Source organism: Macaca nemestrina, chromosome 16, assembly GCF_043159975.1.
Source record: "Macaca nemestrina isolate mMacNem1 chromosome 16, mMacNem.hap1, whole genome shotgun sequence".
NCBI lineage: Eukaryota > Metazoa > Chordata > Mammalia > Primates > Cercopithecidae > Macaca > Macaca nemestrina.
In genome coordinates, this window is record NC_092140.1 from 41,567,069 (window position 1) to 41,589,168 (window position 22,100).

Here is a 22,100-nt window from a genome sequence, read left to right on the forward strand (position 1 = left end):
ATATGACTTATCTAAAGTTTCTATGAGCTTCTATGTCACAGAAGCATTAAGTCTTCATTTATTCTATAGATCACTTTGTGGTTTGCTGTTAAGATTTAGTTTACTTCATACATTGTTAAAAATATTCAAGAATAAGAGCCCTGTAAGTACATCAAATCCTTGGAAAAGATATGCGATGTAAATTGCAATGTGTACACAATAATGGTGTGACTTTGTTTGTAATAAACATTTAAAATGACCGACTTTCTCATAAATACACTAAGTAGGATGATCTATGAGATTTCTAATTTATTCTTGTTTAAAATTTAACCATGCTTTTTTAAAGCATATCAATTTTGTTAATACCATGTAATTAAAACATGTCAGTGCACAGCAAGTTTTAGTCTAAATTAATGACTATGAGAATTATTTTAATTAAATAACCAATTATAGAAAAATCGCAAGCATGAGAGCTGACATTTAAATGAATTTCATTTAAATTGCTTCTTAACATTGTCCCATCTAGGACACTAATGCAAAATGAACTATTGTATCAACTTAGATTATCACTATTTTTGTATGCACATAATGTATTCATATTCAATCACTGGAACTGAGTAGGATATTTGGTATTGATCTAAAACTTCTATTAATAAAACACAACAGAATAAGCTAAAGTAAAAACAAACCATCTTTCTTTTTTATAATATGGACTTCTAAATGCTATTACAATTCTCACAGGGGAAATATGTTTATGCATTTGGGAATTATACCTAATTAAATCAGGAGACTTTGAGCTCCACTTTTAACTGGATGTACATACACAGCTTCAGTGCTTTGCACTTAGTGGGTCTCTATGAATGCTGGTTATCAGTGATAATATGTGTATTTTTCTGTCTTCTTTTTTTTTTTTTTTCTTTCAAGCATACTGCTGAGGTATATGGCTTTCCCTTGGGAACTGAAAAATTCAAGATTCTTATCAGATAAGAAAGTTACCTGTTCTATGAGAATTCAGCTGGATTTATGTTTACATGTTTGTTTTTATACAGCTCAAACACTACAATGTCATTTTCTTTTGAATAAACTTTTGTTACTACTTTTAGAATATTATTTACATTTTTGCTATTCATTTCATATTCATCCTCCCACAAATATTTTTTTAAAAAAGTGAAACAACCAATTATATAATAACTTTCCCCACTAAAAACCTTTAAGTTCATAATACTATTTCTGGGAGAAGAGGAGAATACATGAACAAAAGGCAAATTTAGAGAAATTGTGCTGTCTTATTGATTGCAAAATGCAAGTGTGGAAGGCACTATAGAAAAAGTTTTGTTTTTATAGGAAATGAGGTTTAACACATTTTGATTCATTGCCAAACCATCGGTAAGATTTTAAAGGAAATGTTTTATCTATGTGTACCAATTACTCCTTTGTTTGCTGTCATGTCACACAGTTTGATACAGAAATTATGATTCTAAATGGACTATTAATGCCTTTTAGTTGATTTTTTCGAAGATGAGTTTTATACATCCCTTTGGGGAAAAATCTTATTTATTTAGTGTTTGCAACCTATCATAAAAGGAGCATTCTCCATGTTTTACTGGAAAAGAGAAAGCAACTGTATTTAGATTTGACTAGTTAATTGTTCTTCTTCATTGGAATGCATTAGGGCATGCAGTTTAATTATTATGTTCATACTTCCACATTTCACTTTTTTATCATCAAAAATTATTTAATATCAGAAAAATGATAATGCTTTTCTACATATTTCATCTTGCTATCACTTTAAAAATAAAGAGGAAAGGAAAAGACCACTGCATTTGTTGTTCATTGATTAACCAGTAATGTTATGTATAAATAATGTATCTGACAGTATGGCAGCCCACTTGGGACATTATGCCATTTACTACAAAATAGGATGCAACATACAACTGAGCAGTGAGAACAAATTAAACATCTTTCCTTGGTAACTTTAGCGTTTTTATTAGGTGATAAACATCACAGTGAGAGCAAAGCAGATGTAGTTATTTCAGTAATATTAACCTTAATCGAAAGCTAACTTGACATATAGCATAATACTTTTTCTTTATAAATTATTTTCAATAACAATGGAAACAAAGTTTTCCAAAATTATGAGATATTTGTAAAAAATTAATGATTATCTTGTGTAAAATTTCATCTATACATAGTGAATTATACTATTAATATTGATGAAAATATTTAAACATAAATCTGGTGTCTTATGAGCATGAAAAATGCCCAAGCATTTTCCATGTTGTGTTTCTTTTGTCTTAACAAACATGTCCTACAGTGTTATTTGACTATGTGTGAATTTTATTTTTTCAAGACTGTGTTAATATAATCCTCAAACTATTTTAGAAGCAACTAAATAGTGAATAAAATGAAGAGTAGAAATGTAATTAGCAATCGACATCCATTTCCCCTTCATTCTTGTTTTAGTCCGTCATTTATTCATGGAGATAGAGGTGAAAAACTCAGTCCTTAAAGTAATTAACAATTGTGTGGTTGACAACAGATGTTAAAGTCCATGTAATATACCAGATGTGTTGTTGTAACAGATCCATCCTTAGTATATAGCAGTGAACAAAACAGATTCTGCCCCACATCATTTTTATATTCTAACAGAAGAGAATAGTCCATAAACAGTAAGCGTAAGAAATACATGAGTTATATCGCATGTTATAAGGGGAAAAGTGCAATGATAAAAAGGAAAAGAAAGTAGCTGAAGGTAAAGTGGATGGGGGAGGATGGCTGTGAAAGTGGTTGGTGGAGTAGACTTCATTGAGAAAGGGATACTGGAGGAATGATTGAAGCAGGTGACAAGTTAGCCTTACCTGGGAGGGAAGTGAACCAGCCAGAGGGAACAGTAAGTATAATGTTCCTGTTGGGATTCCGCTTGGCATGTCTGAGGAACTCTAAGGAAGCTAATGTGGCTAGAACAGAGTAAGCAAAGTCAGAGAAGAACTATGAGAGGAGCTGGGATGCCAGATCATAGAGGGCCTGATGGGCTGTTGTAAGGAATCTGGACTTCGTAAGAAATGGGGAGGCGAGGCAGGGTTGTGAGCACAAGACTGACATGATCTGACTTACGTTTACAGGATCACCCTGCCTTCTATACTGGCAATTCACTGGAGGAGATCAAAGGTGTGTTAGTCTGCTAGAGCTGTCAAAACAGAATACCACAGACTGGGTGTCTTAAAGAACAGACATTTATTTTTTCAAAGTTCTTGAGGCTAGAAGTCCAAGAACAAGATGCCAACAGAGTCAGTGTCTGGTAAGGCCTCTCTCCTTTATGGGCAGTCACATTCTTTCTGTGTCTTCTCATGGCCTTCTTCACGTGTGTTCACTTCTGGTGTCTCTTCTTCTTCATATAGGGAAACCAGTCCTACTGGATTATGGCCCTTGCCTTATGACCTCGTTTAACTTCAGTCACCTCCTTAAATGTCCTAGCTCGAAGACAGTCACCTTGGGGAGTTAGGGCTTCAACACATGAATTCAGTGGGGACACACTTCAGTCTATAACAAAGAATAAAAGAAAGAGACTATTATAGCAAATCAGGTGAGAAATGATGTCCACTCAAATCATGATGGCGATAGTGGAGGTGCTGAAAAGTGATTACATTCTAGAAATATTTTGAAGATAGACTGAAAAGGATTTCCTGATTTATTGGAAGTAAGGCATAAGTGAGAAAATTAAGGTAAAGATAACTGTAAAGTTTTTGCTATGAACAATTAGAAGAATGGAGTTACCATCCCCTAAGACTGATTAGGTTGCTGAAGGAATAGATTTGGGGCAGGAGGGCAATCAAGAGTTCAGAATTGGACGTGTGGTATGAGAGAAGTCTTTATTATATGAAGTAGTGGAGATGTGAAGGAGGCAGTTGCACTTATCAGTTTGGAAAGAGTTGGAAAGATGGGTAGAATGAAAACAGAAAAGTGGAAGTCTGTGACATATAGATGTTATTTAAAGCCATGAGACTGGAGATAGCAAGAGTGTGCGTAGATGAAAAGGAGATGAGTCCAAATACCTGTCATCCACAGTTAAGAAGTCTGGGGAAGGAAATGAACCAGCAAAAAAGGGTGAGAAGGCAAGAGATCAGAAGAATGGAAAGAAAGCCAGTTAAGAGTATAAAACGCCAATAGAAGAAAGTAAATCAAGGAAGAGGGATTGATTGTTCCAAAGGCTGCTAACAGTTGAGTGAGATGAGGGGTTGAGGAATGGCCACTGGGTTTAGCAACAAAGACTTTCACCAGATTAGTTTCACTTGGAGTAAGTTTAAGAGAGAATGGAAGGAGAGAGCTCAGATAAAATAAAAACAGACAACATTTTCCAAATAATTTTGCCTAAAAGGGAAGCAGAAAAATGAGCTGTCTGGGGGTAGAGATGATCAAGTAAAGGGTGTAATTTTAGAATAAGAGAAATTACAGCAGGATGTTTATTTACTGATCAGAATAACCCAAGTAGAGAATGAAACACTGATGGTAAAGAAGAGAGACAGAGGACAGAGAGTGTTATTCTAGACAGTGTGAGAAGAGGTGGGACGTAGGCAGAAATGATGGGGCTGTACATGGAAACATAGATAGTTCTGTTTGTGGTATCAAGCAGGAAGGCAGACAACTTGGGTGCAGATGCTGGTGTATGGTTAATGTGGTAAAACCTAAAGAAGTTTTCCTCTTACTGCTTCAATTTCCTCAGCAAAGGAGGAAACAATGGGCATAAATTCTAGCTCTAATTAAGGATGGTTTTCAAAGCACTTGACCTCAGGGTTTGGAAAGGTCTACAGCTGTTGGTCAACTGAACAAAGGATGACAGACTAGTTGGAGGTGTTCGCAGGTAGAGGCGAGTGCATCTGGGGAGTGATAGTAACTTAGATTTACATGTCTCTTTACTATTCACAAAATATATTTTATCATGATTCCTTACAACAGACTTTCGAAAAAGGTATTAGTGATCCTATTACACAGAAGAGAAAAGTGAGTCTCTGTGTTAGTCTGTTCTCAATAAAGACACACAGGAGACTGGGTAATTTATTTTAAAAAGAGGTTTAATTGACTTATAGTTCCACATGGCTGGGGAGGCCTCACAATCATGGCAGAAGGCGAATGAGAAGCAAAGTCATGTCTTACATGGCAGCAGGCAAGAGAGCTTGTGTAGGGGAACTCCCCTTTATAAAACCATCAGATCTCGTGAGACTTATTCACTATCACTAGAACAGCATGGGAAAGACCTGCCCCCATGATTCAATTACCTCCCACCAGGTCCCTCCCATGACTTGTGGGAATTATGGAAGCTACAATTCAAGATGAGATTTTGGTGAGGACACAGCCAAACTGTATCAGCCTCAGAAGAGGCCATTTGCCAATAAATAAGTAGCAGGAATCTGAACTTCTAGAAGGAATTCTTCCTTGAAAATATCTTAAATATTAAACTTTTTAAAGATGTTGATCAGATATAACATTGTTTATTAGAGAAGAAAATTCACCATTATGATCAAAACAGAAAATATGTTACACAAATGGGAGGCCATTTTTTTCCTTTTTTCATCAAAGCAATCTAGGGTATGAACATTTGATGACATAATCCTCACAAATAGGTTGACAGGAAACAGTTCAGTCAGTTTGATTCAGAACTTGAAGCCATTTTCCCCATTGGCAGTAACTGCCCCCCCTTCCTCTCTTCCTTACACTCAGCTGGGATTTTTTTCCATAATTAATCCCCAAATACTGAGCATTCCGATTTGTGTAATGCTCTACAGGTTGTAAAGTGTGTTCACATCCATTATATCATTTCTTCCTCACCACAGCAGAGCAGGCAACAGTTTGTCCAGACCCCTAACAGTTAGGGTATTTGCATGAGAGAAGGGACCACAGTTGTTATGTTCCCCAGTGCACTGCCAGCATGCAGCCTGATGTAGAATGGAAGTTCATCTAATATTGAGTAGGGCTGTAGAAATCAGACAAGCATCATTCCCATTTCACAGATAAAACTGAAGCTCCAAATTACAGTTAGATGTCAACTCATAGAGGCACAGAGTAAAATGGTGGTTACAAGGGTGTGGGGCGTGGGGAGCTGTTGATGAAAGGGTTCAAAAATTTCAGTTGTGCAAGATAAATCAGTTCTGGAGATCTAATGTATAGCACAGAAACTATAGGTAACAATACTGTGTTTTATACCTGAAATTTGCAAAAAGGGTACACCCTAAGTCTTACCACACACACACACACACACACACGTATCCTGTAAGGTGATGGACATGTTTATTAGCTTGATTGTGGTGATCATTTCACAGTGTACACATATATCAAAGCATCAAATTGTATACCTTAAATATATACAATAAACAATTAAAAAATAAAAGGGAATTGTATTTAGAAATAAGGTTAAGTGATTGGCTATAGTATCATACTATATACTAAATGACTGTACTCCCTATTAAACTTCTCGAAATGTCATTAGATTGACCTTCTGCCAGCAAAATAGGAACTTACATGTTTATGGAGACAGATTAGATAATGTATTATCTTCACAACTAGATGCATAGGTAGGATGCTTTGAGAAATTGGTCTTGTTATACAATTGACATAACCTAAAGTAATCTTTCAAAACTTTCAGTTAATAAAATTGTCCCTATTTTAACCTCACAAAATAGACAGATATTTCTTTTTTAGCTTAAAGTACAGCATGATTCTGTACTAACTCTTCTTTGGATTCTTTTTTAAATATATGTTTATCATTTATAAGTTATCTAAAGATACAAAATTGACTAGTATCTAAAGGAAAAGAGTTATCAGAAAACTTACATTATACTTATGCTTGCACTTCTGTTCACAAAGGTAAGTCCCTGTTCACGTTTTCTATTGCAATTACAGCTTTTTGAAAATTAAAATCCTGATTGAGACTGATGACCAGCTAAGGTATACTAGACCCATGAAATGCAAGTGAAATCACACAAATCTTTATGTAAAACATCCTTTTAAGAAAATAAGTGTTAACACATAGTGCAATCGTGTTTTTTTATTCTAACAGCCAAAATTTGGTATTTTGTCACCATTCTTTCAGCATTCTAGATTGTATTCCTTTTATCATCTATCGATAATTGACAACACCTAACAGAGACTCTATGTGTGTGTGCATACATATGTCCAATGTGACTTCTCGTGTCATGTTGTAGTTTTGGATCCTACCACTTGATGGCAGATATGGTAAAAGTCAGTTTAAAAAGGGGGAAGGGGAGCCCAAATGCACAGAAACCTTGTTGGAAATGCAGAGTTCCCGTATCTGTGGATCTCCACATGGTTCTCTTCAGAGATTCGGAATTGAGATGCCACCCAGAACAGTACCGGGCTGATGGGATGAAGGTGCGTGGCAAATGGGAAGCAAGACAATGCCAGGAGGACAGAGAGAGAACAAGAGAGAGAGGGAGGAAGTCATGGGAAGGAATTCCCTACAGGTCATGACATGACACTCCTAGTGAAATAATCTCATGATTATTAGATATCCTTCTTCTTAGTTTTATGATGGAGCATCTGCAATAGACGGGAGAAAGAATCTAGCCTTCAAATATCTATATATACAGGTATCTTGAATTCAGCTACAAGTCATGGTATGACATTAATATTGAAGTAATCAGCATTGGAAATTCTGTGAGTTTTATAAGGGAGCATCTACCTAGAGGAGGGAGAACCCAATTTGGCCTTCAAATATTCATCTATGCCTCTCTGTCTGTATCTATATAGACACAGGTACAGCAATACTATACGGTACCATACTTTTATCCAAAAAAGAAATACCTACTTTGTGAGGTTAAAATAAAGACAATTTTATTAACTGAAAGTCTTTAAAGATTCCTTAAGTTATAGCAATAGAATAGTAATTCTGATTTCTCAAAACATCATACCTAAGCATGTGGAAATGGATATTTTGTTATACTAACGATCAGGACCAGCTAAATAATTTTTCAGGCCTAGCACAAAGTGATAATGTGGGTACCTGGGTCAGAAGGCGGAAAAAAGTGATGTTAAGGATGCTAAAATGTTATGCTGTTTTGTTTATTCCAGTCTCCCTCTTGTCTTATCATGATGGTTTTTATTTGCTACTTAATGTCATTCTACATAATGACAAATAAAAATTCCAAATTATTAGCATAAATTTTACCATTCATCTTTGTTTTGTGCAATGACAGTTTTAAATACAAACGTAGAAACATTTGACTTGTATTCTGGGTCACCACAATTATGTATTTTATGTTTTGTAGCTCATTCAGACATACATATTTTATTCTTCATTACCAATATAATGAAGAAGTTCCATAGAACTAACTCAACTATTTTTTGTTTCACTGTTTTGTTTTGATATGTACATATTGTCTACCTTTAGCTTACTGATGAGTAAGGAAGGATTGAAGGAAAGGGAACGATGGGTTGCTCTATGCTTCTCTTTCTTTCAAAGTCATCATTTTCAGCGTATGTAGTTGACCAATACATAAAAGAAACACAAATAAGAAAGAATATAGAGTTTTTAGTTATTTGTGTTTGTTAGAAAGTAATTTGTCCATTCTTTCTACTTTTGAAGCATGTTCAGATTTAAATGGAAAATGTGGTCTCCTGGAAATGTCAGTACTCCCATTTATTCAATTGTACATGTAACACACCTTGGATGTGTTTGAGTCTTGCTCCACGAGAACTTGGCACTGATGGAGTACTGCATGAAATGTATGAAATATCTAAAAATGGGTTGACAAGGAATGGGACTTCCATATCAAACACATCTGTCCTGTGCTCATTCACATGCTCTACTGTCCTATCTGACTTCTCTTACAAAACACAAGTTTGAAGAGAAAATTATTAAAACTCACAAGACATTAAAGCAGAGCATTAAACCAAGCATGGGGTCCTTCTGAACACAGGGCACTGTGCAACTGTATAGATTTTACATCTTGGAAACTGCTCTTGACAATGTTACTCTTTTTTTTTTTTGAAATATGAAAAAATAATCACACAGTGGCTGCCATCAATAAATGTTTTGAATGATTTTTCAATTGTCTATTTCACAAAATTCTCCTTCAATGTTGTTCAAAGCCAAGAATAGGAATTTACCTGTCTTTGAAAGACTTCACCTTAACATTCATTAAAGTCATTTCTATGCATGTAACAAATGCTCACATGTGCCCCATAAATATGTAAAATAATTTATATCAATTTTTTGAAAGGCTATTTTCTTTCTGGAAGCGCATGCAGATTCAGTGTTTCCAATTATCCATTTGCTTGCCTCCCTGGAGGGTTTTGCACCTGGGGGCAGTGCACCTTAGTAAGAAACAAGACCAGTGAGAGTATGCCTGCTTTTGTGAAGCTAGCTAAAAGGCACGATGAAAGGGGAGATGGAAAAGAGAAACTTGCCCTTCTTTATGGACTTATTTTCAGGCAAATCAATTGGAGAAAAAATTATATATGGAAGTTGATGATCTGGACATTGATTCCTTAAAGCTATGTACACCTGGGTACCCTTTAGAAAGTCTTCACATGATTCCAGTATAATGGAGTTCCTCAGTTAGAAAGTTGGTTAGGGAAGTAAAAACAAATCCATAATTTACATATATATAAAATCAATAAAAATCTTGACAAAATTTAAGTTGTACAAAGAAACTTCTGATTTTATCCCCAAAACTTGAGTACAATAAGTCCTTGTTAGAGGCATTGGAAGAATTACATTTGGCCATTTAGCTGAGGAATGACACAGTTGCTGGGGTTTCATTGCTCATAACTCCAGAGAATGTGGCTGAGGAAGTTAATTCTATTGAATTCTTAGAAATGAAATCTCTAGTGTTCTTGGCATAATAATACATGTGTTTCCTTTATCTTTTAGACTTAGGTTTTTTTTTTTTTTTTTTTTTTTTTTAAATTGAGCACATTGTTTATATAGGACACCTAATGTAAAAATCCAAGTTTAAAAAGTTTCTTGGTAAAGCCCTGTCTTTAGAATTTTTTAAGACACATACTCACTGATGAGTTCTCATCCTTAACACTTTATCTACTTATTTTTACTCTGTGAGTAATATCTTATGTAGATGAGCCTAATGTATATATAATCTTGCCTATATTTTAAAGGACTATCATATACTATTCTTCTGAAACTAAAAAAGGCTTGCATTACCTTTATTTAAATTTTGTTCTAGTATTCTCTCTGATAAGTTTACAATTTTGTTTTCAAGATAATATTCTGCACAAGAATAAATGAACTTCAGGTTCTGTAATCCACAATTTATCACAGAGCCCTTTTTTATGCAGCACAGAAAGACTGAGCACCTAATATGTGTCAGAGGCACTGTATGCTATGAGTGCACACAGTGGTAACATACAATGGTAATAACACGGAGAGTTTTTGTCGCCTTGGCTGTAGACATCTGGGATGAGCTAGGAATGTTTGCAGCTTTTATGGACCTTTCCTTAGTCTTTAAGTCAGTGAACTCACTAAGCTGCAGAAGCTCATAGTATAGAAACTGTTTATTGTTATTCATACAGAATTTCCATCCTAATACCATTCAAGTGACAATGTTTATAGGTATAGTCTCTTGAAAGATAAGAAAAATGATTTTGGCTTGTAACACCAGCAATTTGGGAGGCCCAGGTGGATGGATCACTTGTGGTCAGGAGTTCAAGACCAACCTGGCCAACATGGTGAAACTCCGTCTCTACTAAAAATACAAACATTAGCTGGGCATGGTGGCACATGCCTGTAATTCCAGCTATTTGGGTGACTGAGGCATGAGAATTGCTTGAATGTGGGAGGCGGAGGTTGCAGTGAGCCAAGATTGTGCCATTGCACTCCAGCCTGGGTGACAGAGCAAGACTCTGTCTCAAAAAAAAAAAAAAAAAAAAGAAAAATGATTTCGAATGAAATAAACATGACAATGTCTTTTAGATCCCATTCTTTTTTAAAAAAATAGATTTAAGGGTACAAGTGCAATTATATTACATGGATATATTGCATAGTAGTGAAGTCTGGCCTTTTCATGTACCCATCATTTGAATAGCGTATATAGTACCCAATAGGTAGTATTTCATCCCTTAACTGCCTCTCACTCTCCTACCTCCGGGAGTCTCCAATGTCTATTATTTCACTCTGTATGTTTGTGTGTACCTGTTGTTTAGCTCCCACTTGTAAGTAGAACATGTGGTTTTTGACTTTCTGTTTCTGAGTCATTTTACTTAGGATAATGGCATGCAGTCCCATCATGTTGCTGCAAAAGTTCATTTTATTCTTTCTTATAGCTGAGTAGTATTCCATTATATATATTTTAAGTTTTATGTATATATACACACACATACATACATATGATGGACACATGTTGATCCCGTGACTTTGCTGTTGTGAATAATGCTGTGATAAACATACAAACCTGGTGTCTTTTTGATATCTGCATTTTGTGGTACATACCCTGTAGTGGGATTGCTAGATGGATTGGTAGTTCTAATTTTAGTTCTTTAAGGAATCTCCATACTGTTTTCCATAGAGGTTGTATTAATTTACATTCCCACTAACGTTGTATAATCGTTCCCTTTTCTCCACATTTTTGCCAACATCTGTTCTTTATATTTTAATCATTTGAAGCTGTTTTTGGATGAGATATCTACATACCACCCTAATATTGAAAATAGGAGAAAAAAGTATTTTTTTGTTGATGAAATGGCTTGATTGTCATGTACTAGAAATGACCTCAACACATAATTGATCCTGTCTTTTAATTATTGTCAGAAATAGTGGCATAAGATCAACTATTCAAAACTCAAATCATAAGTTTTGGCAGATGTCCTCTAGCTGTAATTGGCTTCTATCCAATACTTCCACGTAACAGGTCAAATCATTCAATCATCTATGAATACATTTGGCCAATTAATCTATCTTGAAGAGTCACCACGAGTTACATTGCTTAAAATGAGATATGTTTTATAGATATTTTTGTGAGATATTTTATGTCTATGGTGTGGAGTAGAATGGGCATTGGTAACCACCACCTTGAAATTAATCTGGGCTATATGTCTAATTTTTGAAACAGAGGCAGAGTTATTTTTTGAGAAAAATCTCAACCCTTCTCTCAGTCATTCCTTTGGCCCACTTCCAAGCAAAGGTGACATGGCCAGTTTTCAAAAATGTATTTTATGCCTATCCTGTGTTCATCAAGTGTCAGGCATATAACTTCACTTTAAAATTGCAACGTTGAATTTTACTCTTTTTGTCAAACAATTTTAACCTTGAACTCTCTGGTGTCCAAATCTTCCCAAGGATTCATTTCAAGAAACAATATTTATGAAAGAGATATGATCCACATATGATTCTAGGTATTCTTCATTTCATTCTGGGGTCAGGCCAGCTGCATATTTATAACATATTGTTTTGTGATAACAAAGATGGCTTTTACCACATTTTTTTCAGGAGAATGGCAGTGACATCATTAGGGGACATACTAAAAAACATAATAAGAAACAGCGATCATTAGCAGGGCTGTCCCTAGGGATAATTGAGGGCATATTCACTTTTATCACATATAAAGGAGATCACATAACACTGTTTCCCTTACAAAAATTGTCTCTCCCTTACAGGAACTGTGATCCAATTTCTTTTCTTGGGAAACAGCTTACAACTCTTAACTAGAATTTTTGGTATATATGCTTGTGTACTAACCTTACTTCTGGCTTTAATTTTTTTTTTTTTTTTGAGACAGAGTTTTGCTCTTGTTGCCCAGGCTGGAGTGCAGTGGCGTGATCTCGGCTCACCGCAACATCTGCCTCCTAGGTTCAAGTGATTCTCCTGCCTCAGCCTCCCAAGTAGTTGGGATTACAGGCATGTGCCACCATGCCCAGCTAATTTTGCATTTTTAGTAGAGATGGGGTTTCTCCATGTTGGTCAGGCTGGTCTCAAACTCCTGACCTCAGGTGATCCCCCAACCTCGGCCTCCCAAAATACTGGGATTACAGGCATGAGCCACCGTGCCCGGCCTCATTTACTTTTTTATTCAATTTCCTCATCTCTTTTTTTATCCTATTCTATGTCATGTGTTATAGTAATGTGATAATATATAAAAGTAATATAAATTTTAAATAAAATATTTTGATAACTATATATGAAATAAACAGAAACATTCAGGATTTCAGAAATAGAGCCATTTCTCCTGTGGTTAGACTGTGAAAGGTGATTATAGAATTTGGTTAGTAGCAAAGAGTGGAGCTGAAGTTCTTTAGAGGATCAAGTGACACAAGCTACTGCATTAGTTTTATTATATGGGAATCTAGAAGCTGCTTAAGATGATAACAGCAGGTAGAGTAGAAAGGAGCACACTTGGTTATCTGTCTCAGTGTTTGAAGATCATGATTGGGTGCCTGGAAGCCCATATGAGAAAAATGAGAGAGTTGTAACACTCACAGTTAATGGCCTGGGCAAATTTGATGTAAAAGGGCAAAAGCATTTTGAGAAAAGATTTTGAGAACATAACGGATTTCCATAGGAAACAGTGAAAAGACTGGTGTAGGTATGGGTGAGGAAGAGCATGTCAGAGTGAGAAAGGGAGTCGGAAAGCTTAGTGCTTGTGTGTGGCAGAGGCATCCTACATTTATGCAGACTTTAGTTGATAAAGAGAGAAGGTCTGGTTAGGACTAACTGGTCTCAGTTCAAATGGTATCAGGACCTGGTTCCTATAGCCATCACCTCGAGTCTTGACTGGCTGCAAAGATATTGAAATAGGCATATCCAACATTTCATTTCCTACTTAATATGTGCTTGCAGGTATGCAGGTATATGGACATATCTGTTACCTTCATCAATTCTCTTAAGCTTCTCATTCTCTCCCAGAAATTTACACATCTAGAATCCAAAATAAGAAAGAAAAATTCAAATTGTGCTGATTGAAAAATTTACAAATGCAAAATAATGATGATATCCCTTGTATATGCATCTATCCAGTGCCTTTTACTCAGCTAGACCCCTCCTGTAGACAGGACCAGTAAGAGAAAGCTCTGTGCATCATCCCAGCTTGGTTTCAGCCCAAGTTCTATGTCTTCTTGCCCTGTTCTTGCCCCATTCCTTACCTCTAACTCCACTCCTGAGTTTGTCTAGCTCCTGACCTTTTAGATTTCATCTTCTACTCCAGACCCTAAATTTATTCCTTAGAGCTGACGACAGATTTATTGTCCTAGTATGATCTTTTGTGCTCCCATCTCAAATACAATTTTATGCTGATCTTTGTCTATATTCACTTCTGGACATACACACACCAGGTAGCTACCCTCTCTATCAAAACTGCTACTGGATACTCACCTAGCCACAGTGGTCAGAGTTAAACACTTCACCATTTTATGGGCCTAGTAAACAAATCCCCTCTGTCCCTAATCTAATTCTTCATTTTCAACATCATATTCACTCAACCCTCTGCTCTTGTCTAAGTGGTCTGCTAATCTGATAATGCAATCTATCCAAATGTGGCACTAGTTCACGTGCTAATGTCTCCTAAGGGTTAAATATATTTTAAAATTTGATCTTCTCTGGATTTTGTCATAAAAGTGTTCAAATTTCTATTAAGTGACAGTAGGAAAAGTAATTTGGTGGTAAACAGGGCCTTTGGGGCTATTAAACCTTTCAGGATAGAGAGCCACCCACTTCACATTCACAGTGAGTCCTTTGTTTCACCTGTTTTTGCCCCCTGCCGTATTAGAGTTCTGAGGTAACACAGGCAGGGAAGCAGATGGGTGTTTTGAAATAATAAAATAAGATACATGACTACAAATGAACACTATTATTTGCTTGGTGGTATATTCTTGTAAACATTATGTAGCTAAGTCTGAAAGTTGGGGATTATTTTGAGTAATAACAATTAAATTATTAATATGTCTGGAATATTTTATACAATTAACTAATCAATTAGTATAAAAGTTACAGTGAAAAAAATAAAACTGAAAAAGTTTAAATAAACTGCTTACATCACACTGTCTACTACAAAGAATAGCTTTCATTTATTCTGCATTTGTCATTCCAAGACTTTGCTGCATTCACTCATTTAATTGTGGCAACATTTCTATGAGGTGCTTACTTAGATATCTCCATTCACCTGTGAATAAATCGGGGAACAGAGAAGTTAAGTAACTTGCCCAGCACACCCAGGTAATAAATAATAAGGCAGGGCTCAAATTCAGGAGGTCTCACTCAGAGGTTACATTGTAGTCCCTCTAATAGGCTGCCCAGGTAAGAGACTGTGAGATTGAGATGCCCTCCTTCTCCATCCTCCTGCTCTCTCTAGCAAGCAGGAGACCTAATCACAGTACATCTGTTCCTCTTTCTCCCTGGGCGAAGCCCTTTATGAATTGGGAAGGGAAAGGTGTTTTGTTGGTACTCAGACAAAACAAAGAAAAAAATGAATAATGACTATTAACAAAACTTAATCCCAGGAAATGCCACTTGCCTGCTGTAAGTGTGTATCACTCCTCAGTATCATTGAAAGATAAACACACAACCCTCACAGGAAGCTATTTGGTTTGGGTAGCAATGATTTTTGACACTCAGGAAACTTGCAGTGCGTACAGAAACATAAAGAGCTTCTCACTGTACTTCTTGGTGGTGATAAAATGTTCCATAAATAAACATTTCACTTTGTTTCCTTCTTAGTAAAATTATCTTTGCTGCTTTGATAGATTTTTCTTGTATTTAGGGTAACCTGTCCTAACCTCTGTTGGAACAAAATGAGAAATACTCCCTATATACAAGATAAGACAAATCTAATAGTTGTGTTTGGAAACATCAAATAGTAGTGGGCTCAAGAAGTGTGATATAAAGCTATCAATTAATTTTGTTGTAACTGTATGCACCTGTGAACAACTGCTTAATTAAAGAGGCAAACAGAAATCTCTCACAATAATACCTCACATTACTTGCACTTATGTGACTGTCAATTAGCTAGAGTGGATAAACACAATTGGAAGCATGCCATGTGGACGTCTGGTAAAGAAAAGAAAAAAAAGAGAAAGATATAAGCAGAAGCTATGTGAATAAAGAAAAGAGGAGCCACAGACAAATATGGACAACTCTCTGTGGGATAAATATCCATTTCAATAAAGGAAATGAAAGTAGATTCTTTATACTGAAAGAACCAAACTCCCTCAATCACTGGAACAAAGAAAATGAGGCTTTCATACACAAATATACATCAAAAGAAAAAAGAGCCTGAGCATCTGGGCTGCTTGTGAACATGAGCTTAGTGCTGGTGTTTTATTTCTATATAAAAGAAAGCAAGGCGAATCCCTAGCCACTTGTCTCCCAAGATGATAATATTCTATCCCAAGGTCTCTCCCTACAATTTTACTCGTCCACAATTCTTTAGTCTTTCAAAAAAACAAAAACAAAAACAAAAAACAAAAAACACCACCAACAACAACAATTTTGGAAAGGTGCTGAGGGAAAGAAGCTTAAAACTTGTGAGAAGAGAATGTCAAGGTTTCCTCTGGGAAAAAAAGAGATGGATTGTACAAGTTGGAGATTTCTAGTTGTCAGCTTTGGCTCTCCAATGATTTATTTTACTAATTGAAGGAAAAGGACTGTGGAGTTATGAGACAGAAAATTGAACAGGCAACATTTGAATTATGATGAAATTATAGCCCACCACTAAAAGCCTCCTTCAACCTTTGCCATTGAAGAGGTAGCGAAATCGTTACTGCTTTAATCCAGGTACTCCTGAGGAAAGTTTCAATAATTTCTCAAGAAACCAGAAAACACATTTGCTGTCTTACTAGAGAACAATCACTCCAACCCTCCAAACCCACAAAAGGAGGGAGGCTCCTTGAGGGCTTATGGTTATGTCTGACTCTGGGTTTTCCTAGCGCCTAACATAGTTCCTGGCATTCAGTATAAATAAACTTAAATGAAAATTACACTTAAAAAACTTTCCTGTCCCACCCTTACTTTTCTAGTTCTTGAGCCTTTGAGGCAGGAAATAAGCTTTATTTTATGAGTGAAAACATGAAAATTTCACTGGAAGAAAGCCAGACTCACTTAACATAGTTGTTGTCTGCTAAGTCTTTGCTTGTCCTGCACACAAATCTAGAAAACATTTGAATGATCGAGTGGTCACACCTGTTGTCTGTGTGTCTGCCCAAAATATTCATATGACTATACATTTTTTTCTAACTTCCAAACCAGAGTACATTTCTAAGGCCGGTACAAAGAGATCCCTCAAAATAATGCCTAAAATTATTTGCAGTTGTATATCTGTGATAATATGCTCCAGTTCTGGCAGATCACCAATTTTTGTAAATAAAGTTTTGTTGGAACACAGCATGCTAATTCATGTATGCACTGTCTGTGGCTGATTTCACACTACAATGGAAGAGTTGATTAGTTGCAACAGAGACGGTATGACCTGCAAAGCCTATACTATTTACTATCAGGCCCTTTGCAGAAGCAGCCGGCTGACCTCTGATTTATTGAAAGTGATTAAAATTTTTCTTTAATGCTTGCTTCAAAAATGTCAGGCATTGTGGTATATCTCATTACCTCATTTACATGGTTTATTTCATTAAATTGACACAACAGATATATGTGGGTGATTTGCTTTTTACCCCCATTTTCACAGTTGAAGTTTAGAAAGGTTAAGTGGTTAAGTAAGTAGCCTGATGTTCAGAGGTCACTCTTAGATACCCTCCTTGAAGCCGTGCTCCTGGGTTGTTCAGTAAAGCTTCTGTTTACTTGCCTTTGTATTCCAATAACAATCTGTAATTACCTGTGAGGACAATTATTGCACTATTGCTATTGTTGATGATGTGTCCTGCTACCTGCCAACTAGACAGGCCTGGGTCATGTTCACTTCAATTCCATGCATGTATTCTCGGTGATTACAACATTGTAGTTGTTTGCTGAATTTTCATTGAATGAATGAGTGAATGCCTGTCTCTGTGTATGCTAGCATCTTAGCTCTGGCTGCCACAACTAAACACCATAGACTGGTGTTTATTGCTTAAAGAATAGAAAATTATCTTCTCATAGTTTTAAGGACTAGGAATTCCAAGATCAAGGTTCCAAGAGGCTTTGGTGTTTGGTGATGACCTCTTTTCCTAGCTCGTAGATGTCTATCTTCTTGCTGTATCCTCACGTGGAAGGGGCGCGGGGGGAAGAGAGAGAGAGAGAGAGAGAAACAGAAAACTCAGGTGTCTCTTCCTCTTGTGGGTACTAGTTTTATCAGGTCAGGGCTCCACCCTAATTTACCTTACTTAATTTAACCTTACCTCCTTAAAAGCCCTATCTCCAATACAGTCCCATGGGGGTTTAGGACTTTAACATAGGAATCTGGGGAGGAGCACACTTCAATCCATAGCAGCTAGAAAGGGAGACATCATATATTGGCTGACCCAACCTCCATTTTCAATCTCCGCTGCTTTGCTGTCTCTATTCTGAAGCTGTAAAAGTTAAAAATTTTCACTTGTAACTAGAGGTGGCCATGTGACTGAGACCGGCCAAGTTGTGGACATCTGTTACTTCAGCCCATTTCCCTTCTTTTTTATTTTTTGTCAGGACACAGACATGATATCTAAAAGTGCAACTGCCATCTTTGTATTACAAGATATGAAGCCACATGCTAAATATGGGAAAGCTAGTAGGGGCCCGGACCCTCAATGGTAATGATGATCTGAACACCAATCTTGTACTGCCTATTGCCAGATCTCTTGGTGCATGATACAGTACTTGCAGCCAAATGCAGTTTGAATTGATTTAACCTGGCATACAGTAATGACTCTTCCTAGTTATTAGAAGTACAGGCACCAGTTCTACAACTAACCAGTTCTGTGATACTGAGTATCACCTTTGTATCTAAGGTGCTGAGCTCAATGACTGCTACAGTTTCTTCCAGCTCTAAAATTAAATGATTTTATGGTTCATGCAGTGAATAATCTGGCAATAAGCCAGGACATTCTCAAATCATACACTAATAATTTGCTTAAATAAGAGAGTTATTGCAAGAGTTCATATAAGATAGATATTATTGTTGACTTTTTGAATATTTTTAGTAAACTTTACCTGTGAAACCTTCTTGACCTGCTGTCTTTGCCTTCTCTCAGAGAATTATTTTAAGTTTGTACTGATTTATTTTCTTAGAGAGATTTTGCTTGAGCTAGTAGGAATTGACAAAGAATGTTACAGTGTCTCTCGTGTCCTGCTCGTAGGTGATGCTGCTCTCTCAAACATGTCTCTGTGACTCCGATTGACCCTTAAATATACTGTTAAGCACATATTTTAAACATGACAAGATAATCAATAAATCTCATAAATATTGATGTCTCAGAGAGGAAATGCATCTTCGACTTGGGATCAGCATATGGAGTGCAGCACCCAGCCAGTCATCCTTCATGAGTCCTATAGAGAGTCATTGTCACATTATTTTTGCTTTCTTACTATGTCATTACAGATTGTGTCAAGGATGCCTGTCAGGCACTTGTACCAACAATGTTTTGAAGCCATGACATCATTTTGACATTAATTTCCATTTTTCCATTATTCCATAAGAAGCCCCTAATATCTCCTGTTTTATGGCAAGCTTTTTACTGTCTAAGAATTCAGACATCAACTGTGAATATTGCTTCTATGAAAAAAAAATGCAGAGAAAGACAGGTTGGTTGTTAATTGATGTGCTGAGGATTAGAGTAATCTTTGTATATCCTGGTAATATGATATACAGTGATTGGGCTGATTTTTCCCTCTCCTTTAAGTCCCTGCCTAATGACACCCCCATTTTTCAATTCCTTAATAGCCACAAGCCCGATAGTAGAAAAATCCTTGGCCTTACCAAGTACTTTCATTTGCAGGAATAACTTCAATGTGAGTGAGATAAAACAGTGGAAGGCAGTGATTTTTCAGAGTACTTTATACTGTCACCCACCCCATCCAAGTCTGTCACACTTACAGTAAGTGGTTCCACTAAAAACCTTCAGTTTATTGATGCCTCCTTCATCTTTCATTGCATGTTTGAATCTGGCTCTGTTAGAATGGACTGTGTATGATAGAAAGTGTTCTACACCCTGCAGAGAACTTACGGGAGTAGGAGATGTACACGTCCTTGGAGACTGGAGATGTTACAGGCTTTTCCTGCTCTTTGAGGAAGCATTTTCCTAACTAAATGGGCTAATTGTGCCCAGATTGGTGACAACATTTGAGTCCATAGTTAGAGAAAAAAAGTAGAAGGGTTAGTAGGAAAGTAAAGATGAACTCTTATCCTAACAGGGGTTCTTATGATCTAAGAAATAAGCTGAATACTCATTAACGTGCCAAGGATTAGAGCTGAGTTAGGACATTTATAATATTTTTGTGACAAAAATCTAAAAATGTGGGAAGTTTTTGATGCTTGAGGATAGCATAGTGGTAACATTATGAACTCTGGAGCTAGATTCCCCTAATTCAAAACTAGCTGTGTCACTTACAAACTGTGTGACCTTAGGCAAGTTACTTAACCTGTGTGTGCCTCATGGTCTCCTTCAGAAAATGGGGATGATAATAGTCTCTTACTTCATAAGGTTGTGATGACTGCATTACTATACCTAAAGCATAAAACAATATCTGGCACAAAGTAAGTGTCTATTTAATAAACATTAGTTATGATCAACAATTGGTCATTTTTTTTTTTATCATTCTGTAAGAGCACTTGTTTGTCAGGAATAAATCACAGCGCATCAGATACTCTCAGTGAGCTACAAAACTATATCTGGTCAAATCTCATTTCAATGGACCGAAGACTTTGTGATATGTCCATTTGGCTAGGCTAACCTATAGTCCTCAGAATTACTTTTCTGGTAATTCACAAGATGTGAAACTACATGCTAAGATGGAAAAGCTAGTAGGGGCCTGGATCCTCAATGGTAATTGATGATCTGAACACCAGTCTGGTACTGCCTATTGCTAGGTGTGTTTCCTTTCTGGTGTGTTTCCAGGTAGTATGGACTAAGAGAGAGATTCTCTCAAAAGACAGGTTGGTTGTTAGATTCTCTCAAAAGACAGGTTGGTTGTTAGATTCTCTCAAAAGACAGGTTGGAGGATAGAAGAGAGGTAGAAGCCATTCTATGAGGGGATTTTCCAGGTGTAATTTAAAACCTCTAAACAGTTGCCTTCAATTAATCCAAAGGTTGGGCCTGTCTGAATCTTATCAATTTATTCTGCCCTTCTCTCATTAGAATTTTAGGTATCCATAATTCATTTTCTGATCTTTATTTTCCTACATTTATCCCATCTCTCATGGCTTCCTTATTACCAGTCCCCAATATTCAAATAAAGTGAAGCCCTTTGAAAGAGAGCTAGAGCTTTTCTGAATCTAGATTCCAAGCTCCAGGTGATGGTCCCAGGATCCCCTTGCTGGTAAACGTCCATTCTTGAGTACCTGCTTGAGGACTGACTCCAAGCTTCAGTTTGTGACGTTCTACCCTGCCTGTGATCTTACCTTCCTGCCTGCTTGCCTACAGAATTTAGGGCTTGCTTAGCTCATCTCCACATTTTTGTAGGACAATTCCTTGTAATAAATTTACCTATTTAACCTATCTCTTGCTAGTTCTGCTTCTCTAGTTGAATCCTGATTGATATCCTACCAAATTTTTGGCCAAGAATACTACATATTTGAGTCAGCTTAAAGTTCAAACCCACTCTGAGATATCTGCTTAATTAACAGCATGGACAACAATTATAAAATCTTATTAAAAGAACTGTATAAAAGAGATAATTCAGCTAAAATACACTGGTGTAAATGATTGATTATTGGAACATTGGGGACCTACTGAGGAAGGCAGGAGAGATAAGTGTGGAAAAATAAAAATTTTAAAAACAAATTATGGAATATTGTGTCAAAAATTGCATTGAAAGTAGGGCAGAATGAAGAGATGTAGGTTTGAAAAAGACTCATGTTTAGGCAGAACAGAAGTTCATGCAAAATCAAGTAAGGCAAACAAGAAAAAAGATAGTAGCAATATTTTTTAAAAATAAAAAGAGATGAGAAAAATGTGACTAAGACTATGTATAATATAAAAAGCCCTAGTGAGTTAATGAATTCATACTACACTACGCCCCTGTATTAAATGTTGAACAAAAA